We start from the raw sequence: 7,544 nt of genomic DNA, 5'->3' as shown, positions 1-7,544 counted from the left end.
AGGGGATGGACCGGGCAGGTGAGGTGTAGGGGGTGGGGTGAAGGGGTTGGGGTGGGGTGAGATAGGGCTGGGTAGGGTGTGGGGGGTGGGGAAGGGTTGGATGGGTGTTGCGGTGGGGTGGAGGGGCTGGATGTGGGGTGGGGATGGGCTGGGGTGGGGTGGGGAGGAAAAAAATAATTTTAAATTATTTTTAAATTTTTAAAAATATTTTTAAATTTTTAAAAATATTTTTAAATTAAAAAGATAGAGGAAAAAAAAGGATCCTTTTTTATTTATTTTTTAATTTTAATATTATTTTTTAATTATTTTAATGTAAAATTGGTCAAAAATTAATCCCCACTCGCACCCCCAGGCGAGTGGCTACACTCTCTTTGTCCTAGTAACCATTTCAATGCCACATAGGCAAGGTCAACGATCAAAGGGTGCAAAATGTTGCTTTTTAATGGGTTCAAGAGTCCAGATGACAAACATAGAAGTAGAAGTGTCCAACTTACAAAACCGACATAGTACAGGGGTCCAGAAGGTCATTTTGCCTTTTATAGGACAACAATATGGAATATGAAATGATATCATAAAAGGAGTTATGATCATCAAAGGTCATGAGAGTAATGGAAATAAAAAACATTAAACTTTTATATTAAAGGATATAAATAAATGTAGTAGTAGTAATTGATCCATTTATTTTAATTATTAAACAAATTAATTGATAAATGAAAAAAATGAAGAAAAAGTTCAAAAAAATCAGAAAAAAATAAAATAACTTTTCTTGATTCTTAGGCATGCCACATAGGATGGACTTTACTCTCTTTTATATATATACTAGTGAATTTGTCTGCACTTCACGCGGTTATAGTAGATTTCTATCAAAATGATACGTTATTATTTTGAATCAAAATAATTATAAAACTACAATAATCAGAAATTCATATAAAATACAAAATAAAGAGAAATCATACAGAAAACATGCAAAACTAAAAGATGCAACATCATTCTTACGAACTTAATCATTAAAAACATGAAAATATAATAAGCACCGAAAACATAACAATAAAAATGGTAAATACATTTTTATAATAAATTAATATTTGAATTTAGTAGCTTTTTTTTATAAAATAATAATAATGAGAGAGTTACTCCTTGAATTCAAACCGCAGATACAATAGAACATGTCTTAATTATCCATCATAAAGAGCAAATTAACATAAGAAAGTAAACGGAACATGTATAAAGAACAAATTAATAGAAAAGGTGAAGAGAAACATTATTCACGAAATTTATGATAAATTAATATTCCTCAAGAATCAAGCTTAATTCTACAAATAAAAACTAAATTGGCTATTAGAATCAAACATTAGAAAATTAGAAGAAGGGTCTAATATTCATAATTAGTATTTGATCTATATGAATATTTTTCTTCAGTTTATAAAATATCATCACTAAAAAAAAATTTTAAACGATAAAAAAACATGTATTTAAAATTTATGATGCATTCTTATAAACTTTCAGCTACTAACACACACAAGAAAAATAAAGTATATTTGTTTACCTTGATAATTGCTTTTAGAGTGATGAAGAAGCATAAATCTGTAAATAAAAAAATAACATTAGAAGAAAATTACAACCAATATTGACCTAATGCTTAATTCTGAAAAGTACATTGAGAAATGTTTATTCAAATGTTTAAATTTATAGAACTTATATTTGGAATATCAAAAGGCATGAGAAGATAGAGTAACATTAATGATATGAATGGATAATAGTAATAATAATAGTAAGTCATAATTGTCATGTTTAACTCTCTTAAAAATTTAGTTAAAATGGGAGTTTCAACTTTTAGATGATTTTTGAATTTTTAACATATTATATAAATTAAAAAGAATAAGAAAAAGTTCAAAAAATTGAGAAAACATATATATATGTATATATATATATATATATATATATAGATTGTCATAAAAGTATTTTTAAATCTGGAAAGTGGGATGAACTATTTTTTTTCAAGAGGAAGAATAGATACATTAAATAATAAAAAGTGTGATAAATAAGGTGAGGAAGTGGAAGAGTTTAATAGCATGAGATAATAATCATGTTGTATATTAAACACATTGTATTTAATTTCTAATAGGCCAAAGGTATCGATAGGCACTCAAACTTGTTGTCAAAATTCACTTAGACACCTCAACTATGGCCTGTACCTATCAGGCCCCTAAACCCCCCGAATTTTGATTCAATTGAGCATTTTTTTGTCAATCAACAAAAGGCTGAAGTGTGTGTTGCACACACGCGATGACATGGAAAAATTAACCAATTAAAAAAAACACATGGCAAAACAAAATTATACATGGAATTGCTGATATTTTCTATTTTTTATTTAATTATTTATTTAATAATAATTTTTTAATTTAAAAAAAAAAAAAGAAAAGAAAAAAACACCCCCACCCCCCGTCGTTTTCTTCTTCACCACACCACCACCCCTGCGTCTTCAAGCATCCCCCACCCACCCAATCGTTTTCTTCTTCACCCCCTCCCCCGGCGTCTTCACACACACACATAGTCGTCATACCCCATCCCCCTTCACTGTAAACTTCTATTTTTTTGGACTGAATTTTTTTTTGTTGTTGTTGTTATTTACATGAATTTACATGCATTGAGTCTTGCTATGAATAATATGTTGAAAATCCAAAAATTTAAATGTAGCAAACTTCCATTTTTTTTGGCGAACTTTCATTTTTTCCGGCACACTAATGGCGGAAAAGAATAAGATTAACAACAAAATTTTTTTTAATCAAATTCTAAAGTAAGAACAAGAAAGGAGAAAAAGTAGAAAAATGGTAGGAGAATTAACTTTAGCAAAAAAAAAAAAAGAATGAAGAAGAAGAATGGTGAAGAAGATGAAATAAGGGTATCGGGGGGGAGGGAGGGAAGGAATTATGTTGGAGGTTTTTTTTAAAAGAAATTTGTTTTATTAAAAATATGTTGGAGCCTTTTTTTTTTTTAACTTTAGTTTTATAAAAAAAAATTTGGGGCCCTCAGTGCCACTTGGCACTTTTCTATTCGTAACTTAATAAAAAAATTATTCTTCGCACGCCTCTCGAGATTACATAGCACGCGCAGTGCTATGTAGGCAAAAAATGCTCAATTGAATCAAAATTCGGGGGGTTTAGGGGTCTGATAGGTACAGGCCATAGTTGAGGTGTCTAAGTGAATTTTGGCAACAAGTTTGAGTGCCTATCGATGCCTTTGGCCTTTCTAATAATATAGACTTTAATGGATGGTTTTTATTAATTTTAAATAATTTGTTAAGCTAAAAATAGGAGAAAATAATTCAAAAAAACCACAAAATAGATAAATGACATTAGAGGCCTCTTAAGGCATGCCACATAGGATTGACTATTGATCTCTTATATATATATATATAGATGGATAGATATAGATAGATAGCAAGTTCTTTGGTTTGAAAAGACAAGCACTCAAAAAAATTACTTTCTCCTTGAAAAATATTTGAGAGACATTGATCAAAAGGTGAAATCACCAATTCAAGTATAGAAGAACAACATTCTTGAATGCTACTTATTTTGTGGCTTAGTTGAATACCGAAGATAGAGTTGTTACTAATTCTTCCGTTTGCTCGTGGGAGAAACTTCAACTATCTTCAAGAAGCATATTATCGTGCCTCTAAGCCAAGCAAGTTTATTTTGAATTTCTTGTACAATTATCATTATTGTTCTAACTCTTCTTTCCTTTGCTGACACATCAATTTGAACCATATTTGTGGTACAATTTTATTTTTTTTTATATTTAAAATCTTTCATTTGCTGACGCATCAATTTGAACCATATTTGTGATACAGTTATTTTTTCTATATTTAAAATCTTTTCTTGTTTTTAAAGTTAATATACCGTCATTTTTTTTATATTTAATTTTTTACTTTTTTCCGAAAAATTATTTCACTATAGTGAAAATTTTAGTGTTTTAACGTAATAATTTCAAATACAATTTGAAATTATAATTGAAAAAGTCTCATAAAAAGTCAAAAACAACTTCAATTTATATTCATAGCTAAACACAACTCCAAACTCCAACTCCAATTCCAACTCAAAAAAAATTGATTTTCATACTAAACCATGATGCTAAGGCTTACGGTCTCTTCCTTTTTCCCGATCCTTCATGTAATTTACAATTTTATTAAAATATATCAAACATGTGATGGACAAAATATGAATTTTATCGTTAGACTTGTTCTCAATTTTTGTTTACCAATTAAGATAATTTGACTATATAGTGAGTTCTCAGAATAATGTGTTACATGTACTTGAGTAATTATTTTGATTTTGGAACTAATCAAAACTCTCAAAAGAAATAATTGACTTGTTTTTTATTAAATTACACAAAATTCAAACTTAAGAGACTATATTACCCAATATTCCTAACCTTTTTGAAATTTATATGAAATCCTGATTTCAATTTTACTCTTGATACATATTAACAAAACCTCATATTCTATTTTTACTCCACCATTAACTCATGCAACATATTTTTTTTGTAAAGATTACCTTTCCTAAAATTTTTCCCAAATTATAATCAATAAAACATCTTCCTTCCTGATTTTCTCTCCCCCATTAGTGCATGCAACTATTTTTTTCCACAATTTCTTCCCCTAAAATCTCTCCCATTTTTTTTTTTTATAAAAAATCGATTGATACATATATAAATTTATTTAGTTATTCATACATGTTTATTATTTAATGGTGATTCATATGAATGATAAATATGACATTATTATATGGTTATTATGGTGATTCATACGATAGATACAGTTTGTATGAACTTAATGGGTGATACATATGATATTAATGGGTGATACATATGTTATTATGGTGATTCATATGGTAGATACAGTTATTATTTCAATTATTTGGTGATTCGTATGGTTCGGTCACGTGATGAGGAGGGGCACAGATGCCCCGATTCGTAGTGTGAGAGGCTAGCTTTGGATGGTTTTAAGTGGGGTATGGGTAGGCCGAAGAAATATTGGAGAGAGGTGATCAGGCAGGACATGGATCAGTTACAGCTCACTGAGGACATGACCCTAGATAGGAAGATCTGGAGGACACGAATTAGGATAAAAGGCTAGTGCCAGTTTGGGTCATTAGGGTAGGGCACTACTTGGTAGTGTATTATTCTTGTGATGCCACCTTGTTGCATGATTGATTACGAATTTGTTTACTACTCCTTATATTTTTCCTTATGGGGGGCGTTTGTTCCATGTTTTATTATGGATTTGCTTATTATTCCTTGTCTTGAGTCGGGGGTCTATCAGAAACAACCTTTCTACTTCTTCGGAGGTAGTGGTATGGACTGCGTACATCTTACCCTCCCCAGACCCCACTATGTGAGAATACACTAGGTTTGTTGTTGTTGTTGGTGGTGGTGGTAATTCATATGCTATTAATGAGTGATACATTTTGTTCACACTAGAGGAGAATGGAGCAATCATCCCATCACCGGAGCTTACTATTTTGGTGAACCAGCACCGGTCTATTAAAAAATAACCCACTCACCACCGAAAAACTCCATAACAGCCTACCAAAAAAATCACCCCACCGGTGTCACCAATAGTCCACTGGCGTCATCAATTATTGGGTGATTCATATGCTATTAATGGGTGATACATTTTCTTCACACTGGAGGAGAATGGAGCAGCCATCCCCATCACCGAAGCTCACTGTTTTGGTGAACCATCATCGGTCTACTAAAAACTAACTCACTCACCACCGGAAAACCCTATAACAGCTTACCAAAAAAATCACCCTACCGGCGTCACCAATAGCCCACCTAAAGTGACCCCTTCGCGTCAATTCCGGCGAAATTTTCAAATTTGAATCTCCGATGATGGGCGATACTTCAAATTTGAAATTTGGTCGATGGGAATTGCAGATTTTTGGTATATAGGAAATCCATATTGTAACTGATTGAGTGTGATTTGCTCTGCATAATAAAACAAAATTCATTACTTCCTAAAATAAATATGTAGTCAGTTTGAAATGTATTACTTTTATATGTTTCATGTTATAGCAGATGTATCACAAATTTGAAAAATCGAGATATGATGTAATTACCCAAATAGTTGGGATAAAATGTAATAACATTTAAACAATTAGGAATTTATGTAAGTTCCCTTTTTTTTTTTTACCACTATAAGATATAAATATAGCTTATAACATACTGTTGTAGCTTATAACTGTAGCTTACTAGAATACCCTTGTTTTATTGATCATAAGGTATTGATTTCTCCTTCTTCTATTGGCATTCGTAACGATTTAGCTTTTGTGCAACTTCATCTCCAATGAAAATAGTAATTTGATTATACTCGTTATAATTGAATAAAATGGACGAGCAGGATGTATGGAAGATCTATTGGCATTGAATTGAGGCTTATTTGATTGATTAATTCATTATTCTACAGTGAAGTGGTGATGATATGTTGATTTTTTATTTTTTTAAATTTTTTTGCATGAGTTTCTTTTGAAAAATTGTTGTTTCAGAGGTTGAAATTCGTTATGATTGTCATAGTTCAAGTGCAAAATTTTGTCTCTATTGGTGTATGAGTGTACTTCTCGCTCAGTTGTTTAATGCTTTAAGTTTTGATGAAAAAAAATTGTGTTCAAGCTAACATTTTTATATTTATTTTTAGATTTTTCAAGTTTTTAAAAAATCATATTTAGTTGATTTAGAATTCTTAAACTAATGGAAAAAATATTAGTTGTCATTAATTCTAGTTACTTCTAATAAGGAAAGGTTTTATCATAAATATATTTAATTAATTTTTAACTCTTAATATTAGAAAAAAATAATTAAAAGACAATTTTGTTTAAAGCAAAGACTTTTAATGAAGGGCAAAAAGTTCAGACGACATTTGTAAGACCCACCCCCATCTATACACTTATGATCCAAATAGCTTTAGGTGAAGCATTAAAAAATAGACATGTACTGCAAGCAGAGGCAGACCCACATGTATAGATAGGGGTGCATGTGCACCCGTTAACATTGAAAAAAATTATGTGTATATGCCTTGAGAAATTGAAATATAGCTAATAGTGCACCCCAAGATGAATGGTAGTGCACCTTGGTGCGCTGGTTAAAGCCAACGCTTCCGTCAACGCGACCAAGGATTGATCCAGCACAACATTTTTGCTTTTATTTTCAATACTTCGATTTAAAGACTTGTACAGTTACTAGGGATTCGAACTCGCAATCACCCCCTAAGGTGAACCCTCCTTGACCATTGAGCTACTATGACTAATTATTAAAAAACATTAAAAGTAAACTTCATATTATAAGAAAGTAAAGTTATTAGCTTAGAACTCGTATTTGTTCTATATATTTATTTTTTCACTATTGTTCAAGTCTTTGGCAACGAATTGAATATGATAACATTCCTTAATTGATACTAAAAGTTTTTCTAACGTCTTAAGATAATATTGGTGCACCATAGTATTATCAAAAGCAATAAGCGTAAAAAAGCTTCAAGATCTATTGTGTTT

This window comes from Capsicum annuum, chromosome 3 (assembly GCF_002878395.1).
Source record: "Capsicum annuum cultivar UCD-10X-F1 chromosome 3, UCD10Xv1.1, whole genome shotgun sequence".
Classification (NCBI taxonomy): domain Eukaryota; kingdom Viridiplantae; phylum Streptophyta; class Magnoliopsida; order Solanales; family Solanaceae; genus Capsicum; species Capsicum annuum.
This window is presented reverse-complemented; position numbering follows the sequence as displayed.